General features: G+C 46.5%; 1 protein-coding gene and 1 long non-coding RNA gene across 2 annotated transcripts in view; one reads left to right on the forward strand and one right to left on the reverse strand.

Moving 5' to 3' along the window:
• Nucleotides 1-5,960, reverse strand: part of GRIN2B (glutamate ionotropic receptor NMDA type subunit 2B) — a 206,142-nt gene extending 200,182 nt beyond the window's left edge. The window contains exon 1 of the mRNA XM_062586741.1: nt 5,367-5,960. The gene's annotated coding sequence lies outside the window, so the exon portion shown is untranslated. The remainder of the gene's footprint in view (nt 1-5,366) is intronic.
• LOC134146360 (uncharacterized) lies at nt 4,330-15,985 on the forward strand. Its single transcript, XR_009959821.1, has 3 exons — nt 4,330-4,524; nt 4,944-5,652; nt 15,933-15,985. It is a non-coding gene; the product is annotated as an uncharacterized LOC134146360 (long non-coding RNA).
• Nucleotides 15,986-27,858: the final 11,873 nt, after the last annotated feature.

A 27,858-nucleotide genomic window follows, 5' to 3' on the forward strand; every position in this document is an offset into this window, starting at 1 on the left:
GGAGTAAATGCTGCAGAAGTCTTAGTTTAGCATCCCTTCACTTTGAGCCAGTAACCACACTCCCATTCATAATTCCTCATTTTCCCCAGAAGCTTAATCAATCCTTGTATATTTGTGGCTCTAAAACATTGCCTTAAATTGTTCATGTTGGAAAAGGAAGACATCCACCCAGCACACCATACTTTGCAGACTGCAGATTCCCTCTGTATTAGGAAATACCAATTAATAATAAATTTCAGGACAAGTACCATAGGGTAAACTTCTTCACTTCCCAATTTCTTCTCCCATTTGTAGCGGGCATAACTACAGAGAAAGTAGTATTTTTTATTCCTCTAACATTAAAAACATGCAGAGGTTGTGTAAAAACTAAAGAAATAGAAGCCAACCAATCCTCCTGCCCAAGGCTAGTGCTCAAGGCTCTCCTGCTTCTCAGAAAAATAAAACACTAAACAAAGAGCAGCCATGCCTTAAAAGATCCAAATTAGCCATGCTTTGAACTGGCTTTGTCGCAGCACAGTTTGCACACTGCCCAGTGCCACAAATTTGTTTCTCCGCAGGCAAGAGGAAAAGCTTATTTTCCAAGAGTACTCTCCCTGCCTCCAACTGACAGCACACAGAGTTTTTTTCACTGCAGGTGAGTTCAGGCACATGGAGGTCCACTGCCTGGTTTGCACAGATCACCAATGTGTACTTGGTCAAGTTTAAAACACACCATTTCACACACCAATGCACGATTCGGTCCGGGAGCTAGTGACCTGTGGCTTAAGGAAACCATGAGCTCTTGGACTATAAAAGGTGGATTTGTCTGGATTCCCCCTCCCCCCCCCCCCCAAAAAAAAAAAAAAAAAAAGGAAATCTTTGACATTTAACCTGGCTTGATTTGTCTCTTGATTCTTAAGCACTTATTACTGTGTCACTAGCTTCGCTAGAGCAGTGCCAATCCTGACCTGCCAGGAACCTTCTCTCCTGCCTTCAGACAGAGAAGTAAGACAGGTAAGTCTGAGGGTCACTGGAGCCTGCTTCATGGCCAGAGAAATGAGATGTTACGATGCACTTAGCTGAAGCAGAAAGCAAGACTCAGAGGAAAATAAAAGGCAATGGTAGAAGGAAGATCATGCTTAGTTTTTATTCTCTTACAAGCCTCTGTTTCCCCTTCCTTATATTTCAGTACTGCTATCTTCAAACTGCCATTTCATCTTATGGAGGGCAGCACCCAGGGCAGTGGCTGGCATGTTTGACTGCGGTGAAGCAACTGAACAAGTAAGTTGATCCACTATGGCAGAAAGAATTCTTATGGGCAGGTAGCTGGAGGATGGACCAGGGTGATAGCAGATATCAGTCATGTTTCTCCCAATCACTCTCTGCTTTTCTATCAAGTATAAACATATCTTGAAGAAGACTAATCACAGAATCACAAAAAAAAGCCAGGGAGTTTTAGAGCCCGGATGTCAGGCAGAGCAGATACTACCAGCATCCCACTGTAGATGAGGTAGTCTTGGTACGTGAAGCTATCTCTCTCAAAAAGATCATCTAATCTATCTCTCCTATTAGCAAATCCATTTCTTTGTGATAAATTGATGCTTACACACGCAAAAAAAAAAAAAAAAAAAAAAAAAAAAGAAAGAAAAATGCTGGCCTATGTTCTCCAACTGCAGGACAACTTGCTTTCCCTGCTCCCCACCAAGCTATGCTGAGAAGTAGAGTACAGACAGAGTGGAGCGTGGAGCTGTGGTCTCCTTAAAGGCCAAGTAGTTTGAACCTCTAGGGACCAGCCCTCAGGTTGGGCTACCTCACAAGCAGCTTTGGCCCATCCTAAGGCGTGAAAGATGGGAGCAGGGAATGAAGTTCATTGCAAGGAGACAAACAGCGCTGTCTGTACATCGCTCCCATCCTCTGCCAGCTTGGGGGAATGAGAAAAGAGCACTGGGAATCAAATCCAGACCTCCCACATGATACTGCAGAGACATTGACCACTAGAGCACTGATTCCTGGTGCCAGCCCAGGCAACAAAAGTCCGGTGTGGGAATCCAGGAGCATCTCCATGCGCTAGCGCAGAACGGCTTAAGTACTAGAGCTGGCATCCACCTGCCCTCTTCCAAACCAAGCACAACAGCTCCAGCTGAGCTCCAGCAGCAGATGAAATACAGAAATGAAAGCAAGCACCTTTCCCCTGTAGGTGAGGGCTGGGAATGGGATGCCAGTTCATAGGTTAATGGAGAGGTTTTTACAGTGACAGCTGATATTCCAAAATGAAAACAAAATCAAAGCAAAAATGATTAAATAGGGATTGAAGGTGGGGATTTTAGCTTCAGTTCTGTATTTTCCATCTCCCCAGGATCTCCTCCTTCTCTTGGATGCAGGGATACAATGTAAAACCTGGTTATCAGTGCAGGTATCCTGAGATCCCTGCCCAGACAGAGACAATCAGGGGCTGCCCCCAATGCTTTCCTGGCTATGGTCTCACTGATGAGGGGATTGCAAGAGACACAAGAATCAGGATTGGGCTGAGCCAGCTGGTCCGACAGGTGTATGTCACCAGGCCAGAGCTCAAGGTCTCCAGAAAGAGGAGTAACAGCTTTGACCATGCTTTTTTTTCCTTTTCCCTGCTGAGATCTACCTCTGCCTACTGAAGGCAGAGCCTGGGGGGACCTGAAGTGGGTCACATGGCCCCCAGGCTTTTTCCCTGCTCCTTCCTTGACCTGCTCCATCCTGTCCCAACTCTCTGAGACCCCCAACCTGGATGGGGAGACAAGCCATCACTGGGAGGAGGGGGAACCAGGAGATGCGGAGGCAACACAAACTGCTGCTTCAGGGCGGCGTGGGTGAGCACTTGAAAATCCCCCATACCCACACCTTCCCTCCTACAGAGCACCCAGCACCCACACATGCACTGCTGGGGCACACCAGGCCACCCCCCACCCCAGAGTGCCACCCCCCTGCTCTGGTACCCCCAGGGCTTGGCAACAGGGCAGCAGCAGGGTCCTGTGGGCCAGGGGTGCTGCATACCCAGCACTCCTACCTGTCAGCAAAAGACCCCGGGGTGCGGGGGGGGAGGGGGGGAGAGAACCAACCACCCTCTCCTGTACTGCTTGCAAGGCCTGGGGATGGCTGTGTTTGATGGCACTAGGCAATAACAGGAGGCACCACCTTTTGCCCATGCTGGGGCTTGCAGTGAAAGGGGAGAAAAGTCTTGACTAAAGAAAGCAGCAAAAGAGACTGGGAACTAAAAGTGTGTGTGAGGGTCAGGATGTAACCCCATGCTGCCTGCCCCCATGACTGAGCATCAAAGCTTTATGACACCCCCTTCCCTGTCCCTTCCTCCCCTTCGTTGAAGCTGCCCAAATCTAGGGTCCCGGTGGGGAGGGGGGATGCGGCACCCGCCCGGGCCGCGGTTGCACCAAGGCAGGGGTGGCAGCTGGGGAGGCAGCGCCGCCGGCCCCACTTTCCCAGGGGACTCCGGCACGGCACGGCACGGCACAGCCACCGAGGCTGCCACACTTGCCAGAGCCGGGAGGAAACTCTCCCCTTCCCTCTGATCCGCCTGCAAAACCCTGGGCAGGGGGCGGGGGGCAGGGGGCTGCCAAGGGCTGACCCAGCATCTGCCCTCCTCTCCCCTTGCCCGGTCAGAGAGGGGGCGATGGTGCCGTTATCCTCCCTCACCCCCCGAGGTGGTCCGTGCTTTGAGGGACTCTCCTGGGGGAACGACACGCGAGGGAGGGGGCTGCGCCCCGACCCCGCGGGGCGCTGGGGTCCCGGGTGGAGCCTGAGAAATTCCACCCGGAACAGGAGAAATGCTCCCACACGCCCTCCTCTCCGCACAGGTAAACTTTCTACTCCCACTTGCGGAGGGAAGAGGGAGGGAGCTCTCTGGCAGGGAGGATCCAGGCGCGGATAAACCCTGGGAAGCCTTAGATATTTATAGAAGCGCAGCCAGAATATGGCAGGAAAGGTGGCTCTCGAAAGGGCCCCGCTCCTGGTTTGTAGCAAGAGCTCGACGACCCCCTTCCGAGGGGGTAGAAAGCAGGGGGCAGGCGGGTGGCGGGTGCTGCGGTCCCCCCGAGCTGGGCTGCGGGCTGCGCCGGCGCCCCGTCCCCTCCGCCCCCCCCCCCTGCGAGCTCCGCGGCCGGCTCGCCCCGCTCCTCCTCCTGCTGGGGGGCAGAGCCCCTTGCTGGGGGGCTGCCTCCCGCCGCCCCCATCGCGGTCCCTCCGTCTGGCGGAGGGGAAGAAAGGACGGGGAGGCGGGTCGGGCAGGGCCGCCCGGGAGGGGGCGTGGGGGGGGGCCTCTGCCCTCCTGCCCCCCTGCCGCCCTGCTCGGCGCGGGGAGCGACGGGCTGGGGCTGGAAATGACACCGAGAGGCTTCAGCCGCGTGCGGCGGGCTCCCGCGGCGCCGCGGGCACCGGGCTGCCTTTGCCTTGCCACCATCTTACGGGGAGACTCGCGTGTCACGTTACGGTTGGGATGCACCGGTGCCTCTCGCGTGCCTGCAGCCGAGCTGCAAGAGAGCCATTTTGCAGCCCTCCGAGGTAGCCGCGGGCTGGGCAAGGGGCTGCGGGGGCTGCGAGGTGCCGGGGAGCGGCGGGCGGAGAGGTGCCACGGCGCCCGCTGGCAGCACCGCCACAGCAGCACCGGGCGACGGGGATAAATTAAAGCCCGTGAAGTTGTCTGAATACAGCGCCTCGTACGTTTAGATGAAGTCTCCTGACGTGCTTGGACTTAAAATAGCCCTTCACCTCCGCGCATGCAGGCGCGCTCGCCCCGGCGCGGAGCTCGCTCCTGCCGCGGCGCCGGGGCGGCCCCGGCCCCGGCCCCGGCCCCGGCCCCTGCATTAGGCCGCTCGTATTCGGGAGGCCGGAGTGGGTTTTAACTGATGCACCACCCCCTTCGGCAACAAGCAGGTTCCTACGTTCTGTTATTCCTAACGAGATCTATTTTCGCACCACAGCGTGACAAGGAGCCGCCAGACCAGCGAAGGGGGATTTGCAGACGAATGGATGGATGGATGCGAATTATCTTCATTTTCCCCTTTCACCAAAGCCTTGTTCCTCCTGCCGTGTTTCCCCTCACTCCACCCTTCCACACACCCCCACCAAAAAAAATCACAGGGGACTTTCCCCTGACTCACGGACACAATATGTAACTCAAAACATCTCTCTTGCCATCTCTTCATTCTATTTGATAAGCCAAGAGGGAATCAACATGTCTGGTGAATTTTTCCTTTCCTCCCCCCTCCCTTTTTTTTTCCCTGTATCTGCTTCTAAAAGCAGCATCTCTAAACCTTTTGTTCTACCGTGTGTAGTCTTTCCCGGGCAAACTCATGTACGAAGATGAGCTGCCACCAAAAACACAGAAACGGGAATCTCCCTACCTTGGTTTGTAGAAGCAGAACCTCTAGACGGACAGATCAAGGGAGAGAGCATGTTGGGAATGTCCAGTCTCCTCTTCTTCCTTGCATATCCACATAAGAAGAACAAGGGTCGAGGGGCAAACGTGGAGGAGTGAGTTTAAAAAAATCCTATTTGTTTGTAAAAAAAAATAGAGAATTCTTTGTGGCAATCTTGCGTCCTGAAGCAGTGCAAATTCAAAAGCAGGAGAGAATCACTTCAGAGGATATTCAGCGCATGTGGTGAGGATCGTCAAATGCAGGTTCCAGAGTAAGCATTCCTTTCGCCTTTTTTAATGATTATTCTTATAATTCTTTTTTTTTTTCCTGGAGCACTAGTAGAGGAGATTGTGTTTAAAGCAACTGGAGGTCGGTGCTGTTCTTCCGTGAAGCATGATAATCCTCAAAGCGTCCCCTTCCTGAAGGGAAAAATAAGCATCAATTTTGTATTAGAGGGGTCTGAAGGGGATAAAAACCGCTCCCCAACAAAGACATTAATATATTGAGAAGAAAGGGAGGAAAAACGCATTTCCCAACAGTGCACACAAGCGGAATCATAAAGAAAAAAAAAACAGCTGGCACGGGTCTATAAATAATTCAGATACGGGCTGACTACACCATTCCTGGGGTAGGCATGCATACGAGACGGGAGAGCGGGTGCGATGTGAAGCGCCGGGAGAAGGCGAGCCCCGGCGCCCCCTCCCCACGCACGCAGAGCCGCTCGCCCACCCCCGGGAACAGCCCCCGAAGGGGCTGGCGAGGGCCGTGCCCACCCCTCTGCGGTGCCGCCGGCGCCGCTGCCGCCCCTGCCCGCCGCGCTCCGGCTCCGCGGGCAGCGTGGAGCGCGCCCCGCGCTCGCCGCGCACACGCGCACACACGCGAGCTGCGGTCGCGGGGGGGGGGCTCGCTTCACCTGCAACGTGGCTGGCTTGGGGGGGCGGGTCGCAATATCCGCGGCCGTACAGGCGCCCCGGTGAACACATCCATTGGCTCCCCGGGGCTTGGGCTGGGTTTGGTGGGATTTTTTTTTTTTTTCCCCCCCGGTAGGTGTGGGCTGTCGGGTTGGGTTCCCCCCACTGCCGCCTTCAACATACGTGGACAGGGTTTATAGCTATGCAGGCATTTATTTAATGAACTCGCGGGTATTTTTTTTTCTCCCTCCCATCTCACATGAAAAACAATTCACACTTACAGCTGTCATAAAATACAGACCCACATACATACCAGCAAATGCAGCTTCAAGCACTCGCACTGCTACTGCCCCCCTCTCTCCCTGCAAGGCTGATCCACCTCAGACATGCTCAACTTCTCCAGTCTCTTCTCCGATACTGCCAGGGTAGGAGAGGTAGGGGGAGTGTTTGGAGCATCACCCTAAAAATATATTCTTAAAAATCCTCTGCAATATTAAATCCTTGAGAAGGCTTCCCGGAGGTGGAGAAAACACAGGAAGGTGAACTAATAATGCAGCTTAATGATTAGTAATAATGTAATATCCACGAGGAAAATGGTGAGGAAGAGGCTGCGGCAGGGGAGGAATAAGCTTTGGGCGGTGTGGTAGGGGATGCTTTGCAAGTGAGCAGTGGGGAAATCGGGGGGGGGGGGTGAGGAGAAAGAGGAGGAGAGACCATGAAGGGAACTGGGGGTCAACCATGCCCTCACCAGGGGAGGAGGAGGTCTCAGCCTCCAGCACTCAGTGAGGGTGAAGGGGGAGCCCGTGCCCAGGCACCGAGCCGGGGCTCGAGCCGCTGCGGAGGGGCGAGCCCCGTGTAGCCCTGCGCAGCCCCCCGCCAGCTCCGCACTGACCCTGCAGGGAGCCTCGGGGCTTGGCAGGGCCCAGCCCCACACCTGGCCCCAGCGAAAGGGGCCGCAAGGAGCGGCCACTGGTGAGCCGTGTTGTTGGAAGTGACAGACAAAAAGGAATGCTTAAGAAAAAATAATAAAATATTAACAGTAATCATAAAATAGTAATAATAAAAAGAAAGAAAGAGGCACCTAACCAGCAGATAGGCAACAGAATTGGATCTGAACTAAAAGAAGGGAGTTAAGAGCAGAGATAACGCTAATATCCAAATTGGGTACTCCGCAATTAAGCTCGGTGCTTTAATTGCTATTCTGAGAGTCCCCTGGAAGATAAGCAATGTGAAATCAGCCTGAGCAAAAGCAACTTGCATTTGCACATGCCTCCCTGCCTGCACTGCCCTGCTTGCTCAGGGATCTGTTCCCCAAGCTCCTTGGGGCTGTGGCTGCAGCCCCCTCCTTGTCCCTCCCACATCTAGGTTTCCCTCTGAGCAGCCTGAGAAGAGGAGAAAGTGCCCACCTGCCCTCCGCAGCACTGCAGCGTGGCTCTGGGAGAAGTCTGCCCCAAACCCAGGCAAGCTGGAGAGGGTAACGAGGCAGAGCCTCCCCTCACCTCGGTGCCGATGTGCCAAGTATGTCCTTAAAGCCACGTAGTGTGCCAAGTATGTCCTTAAAGCCATGTAGTCATGTTGGGGCTGCAAAGGCTCATCCTGCCACAGGCTGAGTCTCGATACAGTAGCTTGTAAGGACTCAGCCAGGCCTTTGCGATGCCCAAGACACAGGAGAAAGCCGTTCCCATGCTGCCCTTCCAATTATGCTCCTTCGTGCAGGAAAGCAAGGAGCCAGCACCACAGGCTCCACTTTGGTGCTGATCTGGGCTGCGTTGTCCAACCTTTGGGCACCTCTCAGACAAAGTACCTTTCCAGGACAATGCAGAAGCTTCCATCTACCTAAGTGCAATACCCATCCAGGAGGGGTTAGGAAACTACCCCTCAAAAGACAGGCAAGGAGGGCTGGACCTCACACCAAAGAGCCATGCTGCCGTGAGCAGCCAAGCCCTCTGCAACCCAGTGCTGGCACTTCTTTGCAGGTCTCTGCAGGTCAACACCCCCAACTCTGCAGGGCAAAATATTCATGGGACAAAGGTCCCCTTGAGCACAGACAAGGTTTCTGAGGGAGAAAGGTCATATGAAAGCACAGTGGTAACTCTGGATTCTCTTTTAACATTGGGGTCTTACCAACTAATTCCTCAGAATTCACATGGTTCAAACAGGATTTGCTGGTCTGTAGGGGAGATTATGGATAGCAAAATGGCCATAGCATCACATGCACATATCCATGAGCCATCTGGTACATGAATGTGTTGTTGTGCCCATGTACACTGGGTTATAGTAGTATCTTTTACGTAGCTGTACTGTGACCACTAGCAACACCTGTGTGGGTTTTAGCTCCTTGTCCAAAAGGATTCACCAAGATTTTAATTTTGGCAGCCAGGATTTTTCTGAGGGTGCTGGTAAGGTTTGCTTTGTTAAAAAGATTCTCATAACATTTTTAGGCATGCTTAAAGAAAGTGACTTTGATCTTTTTCATTCTAATTTCAGTAAAAAAGGAAGGCATTTTATTCAAAGCCTGAAATAATCTGAAATTATCTCAGAACGGTTGGAGGGAAGAAATGTAGAATGATACTTACATACAGAAGTTGCTAATAGCTGAAGAGATTAGTCATATGACTTTCCCATTCCTTTCGATGATAATGGTGGTACAAGAATAGCAGATCGGATTTGGCCAAAGGATGTTTTTCCTTTCTGTATGGCAAGAAGGAATAAACTAGGACTATGCAGATGCTCTTGCATTCTTTTAAATGACACAAGTGAAGAAGGAGCTTGATGGAAATGAGAAGGAATGATTTTCACCCAATATGTTCCTTAACAGTGGAAATCACAGACACAAAATGGAGGGCTAAGAAATATCTTAGTAACAATTTCTGAAAGGGGGCCTATAAATCAGAATAAAAGAGCAGCAATTATTTTAAGTCAGCAATGTTTTAGATTACCATTCTTTGTGACCTTAACATGGAGTTTGTCAACAGTGAATTTTCTTGCTAAAACTATACAACTCCATGGTTAGGTGGTACATGGAAGTCTTTCATATCATTCACTTTTAAGGATAAGGCTAGTTGTCTTTCTACGTAACAGATCTCTACGTACAATATGTACATATTATCCAAATATATTACATATACGAATATGTGTAATTCTCTCTTAACTAAATAATAAGGGCCAAGTTCTCTAGTGTGATTAGGGCTTTGAGTGTGTGATTTGATACCTTTTTCAGAGAAAGATGGCCAGTGCCTACTGTACAAAGAAGTCAGGCTCTTCTTAAGTCTAAAATTGTGCAGACACAACCGCCAGTTACTTAAGAATATCTTCTCCTACAGATTCTGTACAGAATCTAAACCCCAGATTATTGTTAAATTAAGATGCAAAATGTATTGTAAATCTCCAGCACAGCAGTTCTATAACAGGGTTTACTCTGACTAGCTGGGATTGGCTTTTATTTTTTTCCAATCAAGCAAGATGAATGAACTGCGTAAAATGAAACAAATAGCATCTCTGATGGGAAATTGTTTTTTCAAACAGCTTTTCAATTCAAAAGACACTTAAGTGTTATTCATAATAGAAATCGAGGGATTTATTTTATATGCGTCCATGTTTACTATAAATTAAGGGTCATATTATTCTTGTGCTGCCTAAGATGAAAGAAGGTGAATGAAAGTTCTTATATCAAAAGCACCCTGGGCTAGAGGTGGCAGGGGCAGTGTTGGAGAGGATGTGGAGCAGCAGAGCCATTCTGCCACCACAAGACAGCATCCTTCAGCACTAATAGGTAATGAAGGATGCATAGTATGTTTAACGCTTACTAAATATCCCTGTGACTTCATAATACCAGAGGCCAGTTCCAGTGCAGTACTTCTCTAGATAAATAGGGTTTGGAGCAAAGGAAAAAGACTGGCTGGCAGTTCATGGGTTATCAGCACAAGCACAGATCCAGTTACATCAGTGTAAGAATAGCTGTGTCCAAACAGAGCATTCCCTTATAATCAATTAAATAGATCAATTGCTCTGGAAAATTCACATCAAAAAAATATTTTTCATAATAGTATTCTTTTGGATGTGTGCATATGGGCTGCAGAGCATGGTAACCATGGTCTCCAACTCCTTTTATACAGCACTGTGCCTTGCTCCACCCAGCTGCTATGTCATATATGGTCTCTGCTCCTGTAGCATCGCGATGACTGTATCCCACTTCCCTATCAAGATGTTGGCATACTGCAAAGCTGTGCCTCTTCATGCATTTTACAGACTTTCCTGTATCCATCAACTAGCCTTGGACCAATCCTGATCATAAAGCAGCAAAATATATGCCCATGTCCTGGACCTTCCCTCTCTCCAAGCAGAAAAGACATTGTGGAAGGCCCCAGTGTTCTGGCACTGGGCCTATGACACTTTGAGAAGACCACCGTAACAGCAGCCATCCAGGCCCACAGACAAGGAAATGCCATGGCCTCCTGCATGAAGATCAGCATGAAGAGGTTTTCTCAGCAAATTAGAGGAAAAGGGAAAACAACCAAAAAGAAAACCATGCAAACCTGACAGTGCTTCAACCTGTCTGAAGGATTGGACTGGATTTTCGTATGAAATCTTTTATCCTTTCTTTTGGACAAGGCTACAGAACCAAGAGATGCTAGAACAGGACCGAATTGGTAGCCATGTGGGCAAGTTCTGGTCAGTCTCCTGCAAAGACACCTGGACACAAGAAAACCGTTCAGCTTCTTTCTTATCTTGAAGGACACTCAGCCTGCCCATAGCCCTGCAAAAGAGAATAGCAAGCACTGTTGCATTTGCTTTGAGTTGATATACATGTTCTTTCAGCTGTCAGGCTAGCACATTTAGCCAAGCTGTCATCATTTTACATCGCAATAATTGCAGCATCTCCTACTGTCTCTGCCATGGTCAGTCTGTCCCTGGAAATCCTAAACTAACAGACTGGTTTTATGTCATGCAGAATCAAAAAAGTGTGAAGCAGATTAAAGAAAAAAAAATAGCTTTCTCTGACTCTTTATAGACCTTTTTTAATACTTTTGACTATGGAATGCCAAGTTCACTGAAATTGGTTTTCCTGGATGATCATTTATATATGAAATGCACACACATTAAAATAAGAAACTGGAGGCTTTTTTCTTTCAAAGGAAAATACATTATTTTTAAACTGCAAAAGCAAGGACAAGATTTTAAACTGACACTGTCACTTTTTTATGATACATGGCTCCACTACCTATAGACGTACAGACTGAAGAATCTATCTCTCAAAATCTGCAGCATCTAATAATAACTAGTAATTATCATCAGACACAGTATTGTATATCATCAAAGCACTGTACAAACATTAGCCAGTTATATCTTCCCTCCTGGACAGCCATTCAGAACCATGGAGAAAAGGCCAAAGGTCTGCTTTATACAGCTCTGAGAAAGAAGCCTTTCTCCTCCCCCTCTTGGGTGCAGAGATCATTCCAGTGGCTAGAGATTTTGTCCCACCTCATTAGTCTTAACAAGGCACAGTTTCCTGACATATTTCAATGAATGGGAAACCGTAGCCCTCAAGGCAGTCATCTCCATCCTGTTCCAGCCCTAACAAGACAAACAAATTATCCATTTTCTGTAAAATCAACTTTCTGCTTGATGAAAACCTTATTGGTTCTTGCCAGCTTGAAGTGATGACACCCTTTCTTCTCCTTAGTGGAAGAACTGCAAAATGGATTAGGCAGATTGCCTTCATGGTTTAAAGGAAACTGGGAAAGTGCTTTCAGTCAGAGATAAGGTGTAGCTTTTGCCAGCTTATCATGATGAAAAGCTAAACGATAGTCTCTTCAACACAGCGCCTGCATTCACCTATTCTCCTCATAGGGTGTACAGCAGCCAGGAAAATCGCCCTTACATCTGAAAGCCATCTTCAATGTTCCAGCAGAGGATCCATCAGAGCATTCAAAACTAAATTAAAATCCCAAGAAGGAATAGGGGATTTAATTCTAGGATTAAGCTTTGAAGTTGCTCCCAGGAAATAAATTATTATTGGATGAGAACCAACACACCAATTATCTAGTTTATTGCTCATGCTACTGAGAGCTGCTGTATACACCCTGAGGGATCTGATACTATGGCTCTACCTAGCCAGTCTTGTCTTTAATACAGTATCTGTACAAAGACAAAGGCTTAGCTAGCTGCAGTCCAAGCAACTTTGCTTCTCAGCTCCCATTATTAATGGAGAAATGGCCCACTACAAAAATATAGCTTAAAGTCACTTAAACTCTCCATTTTTCTTGCTTGTTGTCTTGCCTTGTTGTGGACAATAGGATAGTTAACATACTACTTCTTTGTTCTGTATGTTATAGTAGGATCAAGACACTGTAATATCAGTGCTGCCACAAATAAGCACATTTATTTTTCTTATACAGAAGGCCTGCATGTTAATTATCAGGTAAGCTCTAGAATGTTCAGATGGTGTTTTGATGAAAGGTTGAGACATTTTCAGGTTTTCACTTGCTACTCCACAAATTTCTTCTAGCTACCCAGCATATCTCACCTTCACTTATGCAGCCATGCACTTGTCTAGTTCTTAATATTTGTTCAATGGGATGTTGCCACAGCAAGAAGAACCTTCCACAGAAGGAACAAGTGACATGAAATAGTGCTGAGATCAATGAAAGTGTATAGAGAAAAGAGGAATATAGATACTGTCAAAGCCGATATTTCACTCAGAGTAAATGCTAACACTTAATCAGTGCTATTATAAAAATCACTCTTAATACAAAGTTGCTGTGGGTAAAAAATAAACTCTTCATGCTGAAAAATATATATGGGTCACCACTGAAGCAAAAGGTGGTAGTATCAGTGTGGACAAATACTTGGTTTTCTCCTAAAGAAAGCATTTTTGCTTTTTGCTTAAACCCCAGATGACCCTAAAAATTTTGCCACCAAAGCATCGTCACTTTTTTTTCTCCCAAACACATGGCCATCTTATTCAGATCTTTTGTCCAGGGGTTCCTTTCACTCTTTACCAAAGGGAAATGATGTATGCAAACCAGAGAAGAAATCCCACCCACATTCCATGCCCTGCTTTGCATGGAAGCTATTTCAGTCCTTTTGATACCACTTAATCAACACACACATATATCCAAGGGCTTCACTGTGCCAAGAAGACAGCTGGGAGCAGCCAGACCATAATAGCTGCCCATGCTAAAGGGAATTCTCTGTTTATGCAGAAGTCCACAAAGATTATAGGGCCACCAGGCAGCCAGGCCCAGGAGTCTGAGACTAGGAAGCACAGAGGATATGGCTCTGCTTTGTACATCCCAGCCTTGGGTTGCGAGAGGTAGATTTGACTCCTTCCACACTGTATCCAAAGAGAGCACGATTACTCACGCTATAGGCAGATGAGTGGATCCATTTTAAAATGGAAACAAAGCGAAGGCACTGGTTCGTGTCACCAGCCCTCCAGTGCAGTAGTTCTAGCAATCACTGTCAACTGTGGCCTTCAAACCAATGCAGCTTTTTTTCAGAAAAATTCAAGACTGGTGACAGTACTGAGTCTTTCTGTTGCTCTTAATCACTCTTTAGCTGAAGCAGATGCTATTGCGAATAACTTGGTGAGGAGAAAGCAATGGCAGTGATTGGAAGTATTATTTGTACTGATAAAGATTCTGAACAAGTATCTGCTGTAGAAAAGCAGATCACTTTTCTGACACAAAGATATGGGCCTGAAAGCATTCTTAGAAATGTAAGTAAGAATCATTTCACCAGCAAGCCAAAAGCTTATGAGCCAGGGATGTTTCCACGGGGTTTGGGTTGGTGCTCACTCCAGCATTTATTGTGCAGTTGTATGGACTAGCTAATTTAAAGTAAATGTTTTCTGTACACATTTTTAAGTGAAAAAAGATGTCAGCATGCATCTGTGGTCCCTGAGATACCTCCTTGCCCAGGGGCAAACAGAAGAGAGATGTTAATGAGCTTGAAAGTAGCTCTGAAAACCACTATGTCTATGGTCATTTGAGAACCAGCTATATGAGGGTCACCTGCTTCTGTGTCCATTTATTTTGAAGTCTCATTATACGAATATGTTGAAAGGCATGTGCTAATCCTGAACATTCACAGAGGGGGGATAGAATATTCACCCCCAACAACTGAGATGACCATGCTACCTCATCACCAGCACACCTTCCTGAATAAAAGATATCTACCCTTGGCAACTTACTTTATGCAGCTGGAGATAGATTTCTTTTGCCTGAGCTGTTTCCAAGTGAGCCAGCCTTCTGGCTGTAAGAAGCATTAAGATTTCTGTCAAATTGCTCTATATTCAGAAAAAAACCTGTCATCTTCTTCTCTTCTTTACTTAGACATCCCCTAACTTAGACATCTAGGAAGAGACAATGAGTGAAGCACCTCTGGTAGTACTCAGCTGCCTCTTTTAATCTATCATGAAATGGAAATGGAGGACATTTAACTCAACTGCTTAGAATCCTCATTTTCACTCTTATATTAGGTGTTACTCAAACTTAAGCCTCAGTGTCTTGATTGTATATACTATCCACAGTCTGTCTCCTGCTCTGGCTATTTTTTGCCATACAACAGCTGTAAACTTGGGACTAAGACCAGGCCTTAATCGAACAGGAGTTCTCTTTCACCTCTAAAGTGATTATGGATTCAATACAGCATGGCCTGGTTTCAGATGACTAGCCTCTATTCTGCAGCAGGCCTGAAAGTCTGTCCTCTCTCCCACATCTTAGTACCAGGATCCAAGTGCTTGTTGTGTATAGATGGCCTGATAGTGAGAAAACAGAAAGTATGAACTCTTCCTGTGCACAGAATACACCTTTTCCTCATCTTTTACCAGGCACGAATTTCAGAAAAGCACATCTTGTTCTGTCCCTCTTCCCTCAGCATCTTTAAAAAATGTCTACCTAGAGCTTTGGACACCCTTTGGCAACAAGGTCAGGGGCTGGGCATTAGAGCAAGGAAACATTTATAGGAAGGACACTCAAAATGGCTCACGATAAAAATGTTGGCTTCTTCTGGCCCTAGCAAACAGGTTTGTCTGAAAAGAGAGAAAACTATGGTTATATTCTGTGTACTTTTCATGCCATTTCTCCATATTTATGCTGTCATGTTGTTTATGGCAAGGTCATTCATCCTTTGTTGTGCCTTTTAGAAGCAAGCCTATAAAGCTCCTGCAAAGTTGTAGCTTGCTCCTCTTCTCCTGCAGCAGTGGCAAAAGAGCAGCTGGGCATCTCTGCTCCCAGCCCTGATGCTGGTCAGAAGTCATTACTCTGGACTTGCCTTGTTATCAGGCTTTTTGGTGCAGACAAAGAACAAACCTGCAGGCTGTTCTGTCCTTGCTGGTCATGTCCTTACTTGAGGTCAAGGATGGCAACGTGTTTTCATGATACCTGATGGCATTGTACATTTTGTCTCTTAATCCGCTCTGTGTCTCTTAGGTGACTGAACTTCCATAGGCCTGTATGCTATTGCCTTTTCCAGCCAACAGCTTTGTCAGGCTGCAGCACACTCTCAGGAAAAGACATTATTTCAGCAGAGACATTCCCAGATGGCACAAGGGGTATTCCAGCACCTAATGAAGGAAAAGCACAGGAAAAAAGTGGTATTACTGGATGCTACCTTTCTCATCATCTTTTATTTTCAGGACCGGTAGAGGAGGTCTGCATCTCAGTTATGTTGCTCCCTTAGCGACAACATCTTAGGGACTGCAGAGAGAAGAGGTAAGCTGGGGAAAGAATAACAAAAATGATGGGAGGGAGCAGCCTTTACGGCCAGGCAAAGCCATCTATTGCCAATTATGCCATAACTGTGAATTACGTTATGATATTTCTTGTTGCCATGGTCACATACACCATCCCTGGAGTTACTCAGTGCTGTTAGTTGTACTGAGCTGATCAAAGGCAGATCAGAATTCCCAGACCTCATAAATCCGGTGCTCATAGAATGGCTCCTGGTTGACCTGACTGTGTTATGTTCTCCAGAACAGGCAACAAAGGTCAGCAAATCTCAGGATGCTGTTACACATAACCGGCTGAACACACGCATTACGGCAATCCAGTAGGAACTAAAGGCCTAGTGAAATGTCTGTAACAGCCAGAGATGCTTCAAAAGGGATGTAAGAATCAAGCTAAGCAGCTTCATTCACAATACAGGTTGTTGGTGGCATGCTACAAAAGTTTCTGTCCATAGGTAGAGAAAAGTCTGATCTGGCCAAAATTACAAAGACAACTTCTACAGATATAGGCATCATACACACATCCAGTGTTGCCTGTGTTAATGCCCATAAGCCATGGGCAAGCTCCAACAACTTACACTACCATCCACCAGTCCCTATGCTATGATGATACAGGACCCCTTTTTATTCTTCTGGTGAGCCCTTCCCTCAAACTCTTAGCACACAGAAGCACAGCTTTCAGCAGCTGAAAAACCCATTTTGGGTGAAATTGCTAGTGCTTTCTCCGGGACACTACAAGGTATGAAAAGCCATGGAGCACATCATGAAGGAATAAAGGTGTACACCATAGCAATGTATAACACTCATATGCTGACACAACTGCTGAACTTTCCTGCCTCAAACTGATCTGCTACCCATTGATAGGAGCTGATAGTTATCTTCTTGCACCTTTGGAGTGGAGGCCTTAATGGTTGTAGGCTAGCAGTCTAAGATGTGTGCAAGCTCACGGCACAGGATGCCAAAAGTTCTTCACGTGCACACAAAACCCCCCTACCTACTGCTACAGAGAACCACCTCGTCCCACTAGAAGCGTTGGTCTCCCTCTTATAGATATGATGCTCTGTAAAGGATAGGCATGGCTCAGCATCAATCAGTCAGCCCTGATCTGAACAAAGACCTAAACAGCTGCCAAAAAGGGCATTGGCAGCACCTTATGGCAAGAATTAGCTTACTCTCTGGTTCCAGATGTACCAGGTTTCACAGTAGAGGATCGACATAACCCCAGAAAAGACCGTATTCCTGACCCAGAGCTTCACCAGAAGAAAAGCTTTTTTCCTTACTGGAAACAGTCTGGCAAGACCCACGATACTGTCTAACTTCTTGGGCCACAGAGCAACAATATCAGGCAACTCACATACACACACACACACACACACACACACACACACACAGACACTTCTCACTAGGATCTGCATTACTCTTTTGTACAACTACCAGGAGCTGTAGCTCAGTTGAATAGCATTGAAATAACTAATCACACAATCTCAGATAATAATGATGGTCTCAAGGTCTATGATTGTAAGTATGTCACATATGTATGAATGATAAATGTTCCCTGGAGTTTCAGAGTTTTCATCAGAAAGGACCAACTCCTTAAAAGCTGCTCTTTCTTTTGAAGTCCAACAGAGGTCAGAACTACTTGGTATCTTGAAGTGCTGCAGTGAAGAGAATGTAATCTCTGCCTTCCTCCAGTGGGATAAACAGGAACAACTGCTATCATTATTAATAACATATCTGACTATCATCGCATCTGTGATGTTTTTATTTTCAAACTTCTCTTGACAGCCACAAGGGTTAGAAACTTATATTTTGTCTATATACAGTAGTACTGACTGAAGTGCTTGGCTCTGTGTGGATATTTCAATGCAATGACAGAGGCACAGTAGCTACTCCTCACCACATTCCTGAGAAGTCACAGGATCACAGGGTAATTCACATTGAAAGAGACTTCAAGAGGTCTCTAGTCCAACCCCCTGCTCAATGCAGGGTCAGTGATGAGATCAGATCAGGTTTCTCAGAGTTTTATCAGGTCTTGAAAATCTCCAAGGAAAGAGACTATATAACCCCTAAGGTCTATCCTCTTGCTTAACTGTCCTGCATCAAATCCTGTAGAACTATAGAAGTACACTCTGAAGGGTTTCGAGCTTGAATTTCTGAGAAAGCAAGACAGATTACAGCCCTCATGTTTACTAGTATGTTTCCACAAAGCTACATGACAGTGCCCATGCCTTCTCATCATGTTCCAGCATGCACACATCCTTATGAGCCATATGTCTCTTCAAAACCAAGGTGAGTCTCAAGATGGGGTGTGCCCAGCCTCCTCAGCTGCTCTATCTATATGTTTATACAGCATCAGGATGCTCACCAGCTCCCTGCTCACACAAATCCATGAAAGACTCTGCACACAGCCATGACCAGACCCAGAACTTGCTCCAGCACACAGCTCTGAGCAAAGCACAACAAATGTAGATCACCCCGGCTTTTATGAACATCCTCCTCCCCCAGCCCTCCCAGTGAGAGTATGTCCTCTGAAGTGTCCCCCCCTCAGATATTGCCAGCTGAACAGTGAAAACAGGGTTGCCAAGCAACACAAATCCTCCAAGCAACCAGCCACCTCAGAAAGCAACCCATCACAGATCAACTTGAAAGCCAGTGTACCTGCTACCATTTTGCCTCTCAGCAGCTATCCTTTCCAGCCATAGCTAGTAGTTACTCAGGTCCATCCCTTTTCTCCTTTCCCACCAGCTAAAAGCACTGGCCAAAGCACTCATGAAATTGTTGAGCAGCCAATATGCCCACAACTAATCAGCACATGCTCACAGACTGTGAATACGAGCACGGAGGCCAAGGAAATCCAATCAGGAATAGTCTTTACATGAGTACCAAGAACCATCCTGCATTGCGTGGATCACCAGTCTTCTAGTTCCTCTTTATCTCCTTCCCTGCAAGCCACATCTGGCCGTTTTCCCTATCCTTTGAGGCAATGTCACACACTGCAGATAGGCAGGACATTGGTCCACATCAGAGCTGTACCATCCCTGGACTGTGCACTGACAAACCTGGTCTATATAAGCATGCATCCAAAATACAGATAAGAGCATCTTGGGATAGTACAGTCAACTCTGCAAAGTACGCCTTACAGGACACTTACATACCTAACTCTACCTCCAGATATCTCCTGTTGAATCACTGGCCTTTTCACATCCTAACAGCTGCTTCAAGCTGTGCTACTGCTTCACCAGAGCCAGAGGCTGAAACCCAAGGGAGAGGCTTAGCACTGGTCTCAGCCTAGTCCTGTCTCTCTGCTCTTTCCATAATTATGCTAGATAACAAGAGTAAAGCTCCTACACATCAGCCCAAAACAAATGATGAGAATATCTACCATGTGCCTCATGTTTTCCCTCTCCCTGACAGTGCTCTAGACAAAGTAGCTCCTCCAGCTATGAGATAATGTCCTATCCATGCCCTCACTGTCCTATAGTTTTAAAGTAAGTACCTTGAGCAAGTAGAGGGACATTAAATTTTTGGGAGGTACTCAGGAGGAATGAAGGCTTGCCCCTGATGACTGCAATCAGCTGAACTTAGAGGAGGTGGAGATTTTGGGGTTAGGTAAGTGCTCGCTATATTCAGTACAGCCTGAGAAAGGGCTCCCCAGGCTGCCTTGGACAATCTCTAAAACCACCTGCCATGGGACCTTTTGACATACTTTTTACAGGGGGGGGGATCACTGCTGGGGCTGGGATCATCCAGGCTGTTCCCTCCAAGTCGACTGTCCAAGTATAGGAAGTTCTTTGTTAGGATCCATTTTGTTCAAGGCCGAAAGCTATGAGCACCAGGTATGGATCTGAAAAGAGCTTTTCGGGAGGGTGATGGCAGCACACTGTTTTCATGTAGTTACCTGTATTTTGCTCCACATCATGCCCTATGTAGCGAAAGTCGGTCTCTATTGGGTATCATGTTATTCCCAGGCAAAGCCAGAGGACAGAAGTCTCCCTGTAATGAGCAGTGAGCAGCTTCTGCATGATCAGGGAGGTCAGCAAGGAAATGAGAGTGGAAAGAGGCCTGCTTTCTGCCCACAGACAATACGAGCAAGGAGAACAGAGGTGGTTTGTACCAGTTAGGGAGTTGCTTCTTTCCATTGGGTATTGCCTGACTCAGAAACTTGAAGAAAGGTCTTGATTCCCAAATTCAGCCCCTCCACATCATCCCCAAACTCACTGGCCTCTGCTATGTCCCAGGTTCTGTGTCATCTACAAAAGAGATGCTAGAAGCAGACATCAGGTCTTCATTACCCTTGTAATAACAGATGCTGACAGGTAAGGAAAAAGCATCTTTAGGCAGGGCTACATGCTGCAGGCAGGCAGGCAGATGCTGGGGGAGGGTGCTAGCAGCTCTTTATGCAAACTGCTTTAACATTTTGTGGGATCTATCATGTCTGACAGACATGAGGTGAGCAAGGCAGACTACAGTGAACAGATATAGAGCTCTCCAGTCTGAGATCCCAAGAACAATCAAATGGGTGCTGCAAAAATATGGACACAGCACCCAGAGTAACTTGCTTCTACCCATTTAAGGAGAATCCACACAGGAAGTTAGAGTATACTGTATATTCACAACCCTGCTTACTTTGTAGTTTAGAAGTGCAATTTTGCTACTACAATCTGTATACATCTTGAACAGACTGAACAGGACTCTGTCCACACTGATCCATGGCATAGCACAATGACACTAAGAAAATCCTAATTGTGCCATGTAATAATGCTAATTTAGCATTGCCCTGTCATTAAGCAAGCCAGGTGCAGTACACTGCTGATACGGATTCTGGCTTTGGGCTGCTCAGAACTAGCTTAGGTATCTCTGCCTCCAGCTTCAGCAGCTATGCAGACATCCCTTTGTACTGGTGTTTTAAATGGAGTGGACTGAAAGAATTCAGATTAAGCGAGCTGATTCTTCCACATAAGCAGTTGCACAGACTTAATTAAATTGATAACTGGGCCAACCTGGATTAAACTTTTGCAAACTTGGGTGTAGACAAGGCTTTTGTTTTATTAAAATCATTAATTAATTCAAGTTTTGATTGTCATAACCATATGATAACAAATGTGATTCACAGTCCAATCTTCCACATGTCTTTGCTGTCATGTGGCCTCAAATATGGCACATGGAGGAGCTGGGTACACTTTTCACCCTGCTCTCTGAAGATTCATATTTAGGCAGGTTTTATCCTGAACCCCAAAGGACCAAGGAAATAGCTGAGTTTTTTGCATAAAAAAAATAGCTTTTTAAAAATTGCATCAATGCAACAATCTCTCAAGGAGCAATTTAGAAAAGGCTCATCCCACCAGTCACAGAGTAGCAGTAACTTCTGGAGAAAAGGCTGCTAACTAGATCATTCTGTTCCACATCTCATCTATGGGCCCTGTATAGGGATGATGCCATTATCCTATTTTTCCTTCCAAGCTAGTTAATAGGAAATCCCCTTTCAAAGGCAATTTCCATTTTAAATCACCCACATTAAGAGAGACATGTTTAATACCAATAAATCCGCTTTCTTAAAAGAGAAGCCAGGCTCATCAGCTGACTAAATCCTCTCCCCCACCCCCACTCCTGCCTTGCAAACTGTAGATCTTGCAGAAGGGCAATCGAAGACAGCTGTAGTTAGCTAGCTAGACTTCTGAGCACTAAGCTGCTCCTTGCTTTGTATTCACTCTGTGTCAAAGCAAGGTCATAGAGACATGAGTAGCTAAAAAGACTGTTCTCTGTATAAGGGAGCAGGAGTCTCAGCCAAAGATGCTCAGAGGCCAGGTTTCCATGTAACCACATGGCTCCCGTGGGAGCCTCCCACTGCACCATTCTTCATCAGGGCCCTCCTACTCCTGGTAGGAGTCAGTCTGGGGAGAGTGTTAAGGGCTTTGCAGGCTAAATGACTTTCACCCCTCAAAGCTTCTTGCAGTACAAGTAGGAGAAACTGCCACTGACTCCCAAAGGGATGCCTACGTCCAAAACGTGCATGCTCTAAGGCCTCCTCTTCAGGTGCTGTTGACACCCCTTCCTCCTGGCCATCACTGCTTTCCCTCTCCAGAGAGATTTCAAGCCTCACAGCTCTTGCAGCCAGTTTTATCACCTTCAGCTGAGAAGCAGGAGGGACAAATGGCATCTCTCTTTCCAAGACATTCATATTCATAAAGAAGGAGAAAAGAAGTCAACAGCATGGGGAGCACTAAGGCAGTGGTTCCCCCAGCCCAGAGGAGGGTGATGTGGAAGGATCCCCCAAGGTCAGTACACAGCACTGCTGCGGTGGTAGAGGTATCTCGCTTGTCTGACAGGAAGAGACACAGCTGACTAAGGGGCGAGAATGAGGAGATCTGAAACCTGAATAAACTCCCTCTTGCTTCCTGCTGTTGCAACAAGGATCAGAAGGAAAAACTACAGACAAAGTAAAATAAGGCTCTTAAAAAAATCTCCAGTAGAAAGCCTTGGCCTGGCTGCCCTTAGTGCTGCAAAGAACAGATCCAAAGTCACCCATGTGATCTTCCCCTGCCTTATCAAGTAGCTCCAGTAGCCAGACCTTCTGCTGGCAAATACACTGCTGTGTTGCCGCAATGGCAACTGATCAACTTCATTCATTGAATGTAGATCTTGATAGGAATCTTGGAAATGGTTTTGAAATCTTGTATTTGAAACACATTAGAGACATCTGAGCATAATTCATCACACATTTTTCTGTGTGAAAGTCTGAACACCTTATTTAACAACTTTTTTATATTGTTAAGACTGCAAGAGTATCCATTTGCTTTGGACCCACACCTGTTTTCCCCAACTCCACACTCCAGCTCTACAAGCACCTCTATAGGTGCACATAGTTATGCATACTCATACTGGAAACTTTGTGCCCTCCAGTAGTTACCTGCCTGGATATCCGTGTAAGGTGGTGCCCATAAGAGGGGGGACTGGGCCTAGTGACTTAGGAGATCCTTTCAGTGGTGCATCTCAGCAGGATCCATCCAGGCAGATTCTCCCCCTTCTAGGAACACTGTTTGGACAAAGCCTGCTGATAACAGGATATTTCAAAAGCATATTCTTTTGTTTTTAGTAGCGTAGGGGGAAAACAAAGGTAACTTCTGAGATGTCTGGTTTGTATTTTATTATTTAAAGAACCTTGGCCTCATTTTGTTTCACAGTCTACAGATGACTGGGCACCACTCAGCAGCATGGACAGGCAGCTCTTCCTCTGTGGGAAACTGCATTGACTTTACTGAAGCGGGAAGCCTTCCTCCTCCTCCTCCCTCGCAGCACTCTTTCCAGTCTAGATAGCATGGATAATTATATCTGCTTCCAAGCTTCTGCTTAGCCAAGGTGGCATTTCTTAAACAATTCCATAAACACAGACAAAAAGCACCTAGCTTTCAATCTTGCACTTATTTTCCAGATGATATTAAGATCCTTTTTTTTGGTTTGAGAGTGAATAATATTTTCAAAAAATAACTATAAACCTGTAGCCAGCAGGGAGAAAGAAGTACTGGGGGTCATGAATGGGGAGATATTTCCTGCTCTGTTGCCTTACAACTTGTCATAATGGATCACAGCAGTTAGGTTATAGTACAAGACCTATGATAAGTAGACCAGGGTAAAACATAAAGAAATTTAAAACTTTATGCAACTTGCTCTAAATACTGCCACTATGAAAAACAAATGAAGGGAGATAACAGAAGGAGGGAGAAAGTAATCCTTGTTTTGTATAATTCCAACATCTTTCTTAACCTGTTTGGGTGACAAAACCTTTGCCTTGACCAAAGTCTTCTTGGTAAAAGAATGAATTAAATTTCTGCCATGCCCCAGGGTGGAGTTAGGTGTGTGCTGCTAGAATGTTCCTATCCGTATCTGCACTGAACTGTTAAGCAGATGCTCACTGAGGAGAAAATAGACTGCAATAAACTGGCACTGACACAGATCTGAATTGCTGGAACTACCATAGAGATAATATTCATTTAAGAAAAATGTGGTTTCCATTTCCATTCTCTTTCAATAAAAAGCTATTGAAACATTAAAAATATCTGCTCTTTCACAATATCACACTAAACACATAAATAAGAGAGGGAGGAGAAACTTCATTCTATTCATGTAAAGTGTGAATGTATCACAATACTGGATCTCATGGAAGAACCATATTAAAGTCCCTTTTCTTAGCAAAGGACAAATTCTGTTTGTACCTACACAACTGATGTATTCAAGGTCTAGTCCAACATTTTAGAACCTGTTCTCAGTCAGTGTATGGGGCCCCATTGACTCCAGTAGGAGACACACACATGGGACAAGAAAAGAGTACACAATGCAACATGTCAAAGTGGAAAACTCTGCACTATGCCAATAGTTCTCTCCAATGAATCTGCCCTCTACTCTAGAGTCCTCCCAGCACTCTACTCTAGCCATGACACAATATGAGCCCTTATGCCCTAGCTCCACACTTCCCAGAGCTGGGGAAAGAGCCCTGAAGTCCGGAAAACCCTGAAGAAGTTAGAGGGGTTTGCACCACAGTAGAAGAACTGAGTTCAGTCCAGGCTGCTTCACCATGTTGTAACGCGCTCCTGTCCCTATCTTATCACAATATCCTTGAAAAGGCTTACAAAAGGTGTTTGACTGCTCATTGACTGCAATAAGCAGCCACCAAAAAGCCAAAAAAATTACATATATAAATGAGTTTCTCCTCTCATGATCCTGAGAGGAGCTCAAGCAATTACTCTGCCAAATTAACCTGCCTCCAAATCAAGCCTTTGGTCCTGCACTTTGGGAAGATTTTAAAGAGCATGAATTTGAAGTACCCTTAGTAAAGACAAGATCAGAAGCAGAAAATGAGAACAGTAATGCCCTTTGCATCCTCTCAAATACCCAGTGCAAGCCAGGCTCACAGTCCAGACCTGATAGTTAGCTGTCACATAAGCCCTCTAGAAAAACATAAAACCTGGACAGATTCAGCACTCTAAGTGTTTTTCATTATGTATCAATGAGAAAAATTGCCATACTAGCCAAAGTGACGACCAGTTCTACTTTCAGCAATGTGAATGAGGATCACCATGGATACTACAAGAAACACCACAGTTTAAACTTTGAAATAAAATCAAAAAATCTGAAAATCACTCTGTCCTGAGCATTTCTTCTTGAAATACTTAGCACCATGGCATCCTGAGTCCCATTTTTTGTACTCCATGGTGCTTACCATCATATGGTGAGTAAGGAGTCTTGCTCTATTCTCTTGTGTAAGCAGAGTGGTCCAAGGCAGAATCTCATTCATGTTGCTGCAGAAAGAAAGAACATTAGAGTAAGAGGACTGCAATCAAGAATTGGCAAAGATTGCCATAAAAACAGTAAAAGCCTTATGGGTTTACTGAGTCTTTGGTTTCCAGAAAGAAGCTAAGCAACCTACTCCTTATAGCCACATCATCTTGACATAGGAGCATACCTGCACTAGCTTAGATTGGGCAGCCCAGCAAGGAAAGTTCATGAAGTATCAGTGCTAGTTCTGATACTGCCTAAGAAAGCACTTATGATGAAGGAAGGAAAACACCAGTATTTGGGGGAGATTTCTGAGACTAGCAGACCTAGAACTAAGCATTCCCAGAAACATCTACTTTGCAGCAGGTTGTCAGGCAGCAGCAGGAGCAGGCTGCTCTACCAGGTAAGGTGAGTCAGAAGCCAAGCATGACAGGCAGGGCTGTATCCTCACTGACAAGGGTGCAGCCTCACAGGACCTGAGTTATGTGAGCGGAGCAGGTCTAGTGATGGCAACAGTGTCAGCCAAGAGTCCACTGATCATCAGACAACTACAAAATGGCAAAGAAGGGCTGAGGTCAGTCTGGGAAGTCCAGTCAGCCAGCCAGGCATGATGAGGCTGAGCACAGATCTACTTACAACATAGCTCAGGTAAAGAGCAGGGCTGGGCCCTGAGCTTATATAGTCCTCTAAGGCCAATAGGCAGAGGGTACATGGGTGTTCGGGTATGGGTTCCAAGTGAGGCTGCTCAGGGCAACCACACCTGACAACACACTCACAGGATCTCACAGTGGCTCCTTTTGGGCATTAGGCAATACTGATTTCTTCATTTCCCATGTGTGGTCCATGAGTCAGCTTCCATTGCTGTCACTGTGAGTTTTTCACCTAGCAACAAGGGAGACGGATGGATGGGGGGTGTTAGGAGAGACATTGAACTAAAATGAGATGAGAAATACAGAAACTAAATTGTCAGGGAGATTAAGGGGCAGGTGTGGTGCCTGAAGCTACTTAAATTTCTAAAGGACAAAGACAAGTTTGCAGGTAGCAGAATCCCTTTTATACTTTTGCCTTCCTGGGAAACTACAACTATCACTCACAGGATAAGGGTCATATCCAGCTCTCCCTTCAGCCATGATGTGGATGTACATGCTCCCCCAGGACTCCTACGCTTTGGCCAGTATGTCATAAGCTCCATGCTCCACGCCAGTTTGGCTGTGACCAAAAAGGCATTGTCATTTGCTGTGCACAAGCTTAACACAAATATGTCTCTAGTATGCTAGTCATCATGTGCCAAAAAGCACATGTGACATCATGTGTCAAAGGGTCGAAATGAGGTAGTCTTTGCAACACCTACCAAGGTATTGCAACTAAGCACCAGCATAGCTAATTTTCAGTTGGCTTAACTAAAACCACTGAAATGAACACAAATAAGACTGAATGCTCCCCAGGAGAAAAACCCCACCTCAGGGGTTAGAGCCCTGCCTTTCCCTACCCACACCACTGCTGCTGCCGTTGCTGCTGGTGGTCAACTCAGGACCAGGGCAAAGACCTGGGCTGCCCCACCACCTCTTCCCAGAGCACAGCATACTCTCAGAGACTCGAGGGTCAGTACTAGGGAAAGCTGTGCCTCCTCAAGCTCTAAAAAAAGACTTTGTTCCCACTCAGCATTTTTTTTCCATCTGGGCTAAATCCACTCTTAGAAAGAGATAACTCTATCTCCAAGGAAACAGGCTCTCTGCTGTTCTCAGGGTCTCAGCCAGCTTCCCCTCTCCTTTTGCCAGAGGATCACTCTGCAGCAAGGTTGAGACATGCAGAAGCCAAGGGACTTCTGGCTCACTGGGCTGCCCCAGGCCAGAACGGGGAGCAGAGGATGCTCCAAGGCAACATGTGCTCATCTCCATGCTGGAGCCAGAGCCATGGCAGTACCTTCCCAAGTCTGCCCAGACCTGGAGAGCTTACATGGGAGTGATTACAGAGATTAGCCATGTTCAGAAGTCTCTCATTACCCAAACTGACTTGTGCCTTCTGCTTTGAATCTTCCTGTCTGCACAAAACAGCTTCATGTTCTCAGCTCCAGCTTTCATCACAAACACCCTTGCTGCACCCCCCCCCCCCCGCCACAAAGAGCCAAACATGCCCTGCTCACAAATATCCTTCCCAGCCACACACACCTCCATCCCATTCATTGCCTGATGCAGGGCCTCTGCACTACAGCACTCTCATCCCCAACACCATACCCTCCTCCCTGTGCCAGCAACCTGCCATCCTGTTGCCCCAGACGGGTGCCACAAGTCCATGGGATGCTTTGGGCAAGCTGAGAAGCCAAACTCAGCTCAGAGACAGATAGTGGTAACATGGCTATGGCCTGAACTCATTGCAGATCCCCACAGGCCCCCACTTCCAGTTTGCTCAGGCTAGTCATCACTTTCTCTCTGTGCCTACCAAAGCTCTCTGGAGAAGTAATTCAGGTCACAAAAGAGGAAGGTTTCTCCCAGCAGTTTCTGCTTGTTCCACCTCTGGCCTCAAGCCTCAATTCTGAGTCTGAAGGAAACTCCCATACAAGCTACAT

This window comes from Rhea pennata, chromosome 1, assembly GCF_028389875.1.
Source record: "Rhea pennata isolate bPtePen1 chromosome 1, bPtePen1.pri, whole genome shotgun sequence".
NCBI lineage: Eukaryota > Metazoa > Chordata > Aves > Rheiformes > Rheidae > Rhea > Rhea pennata.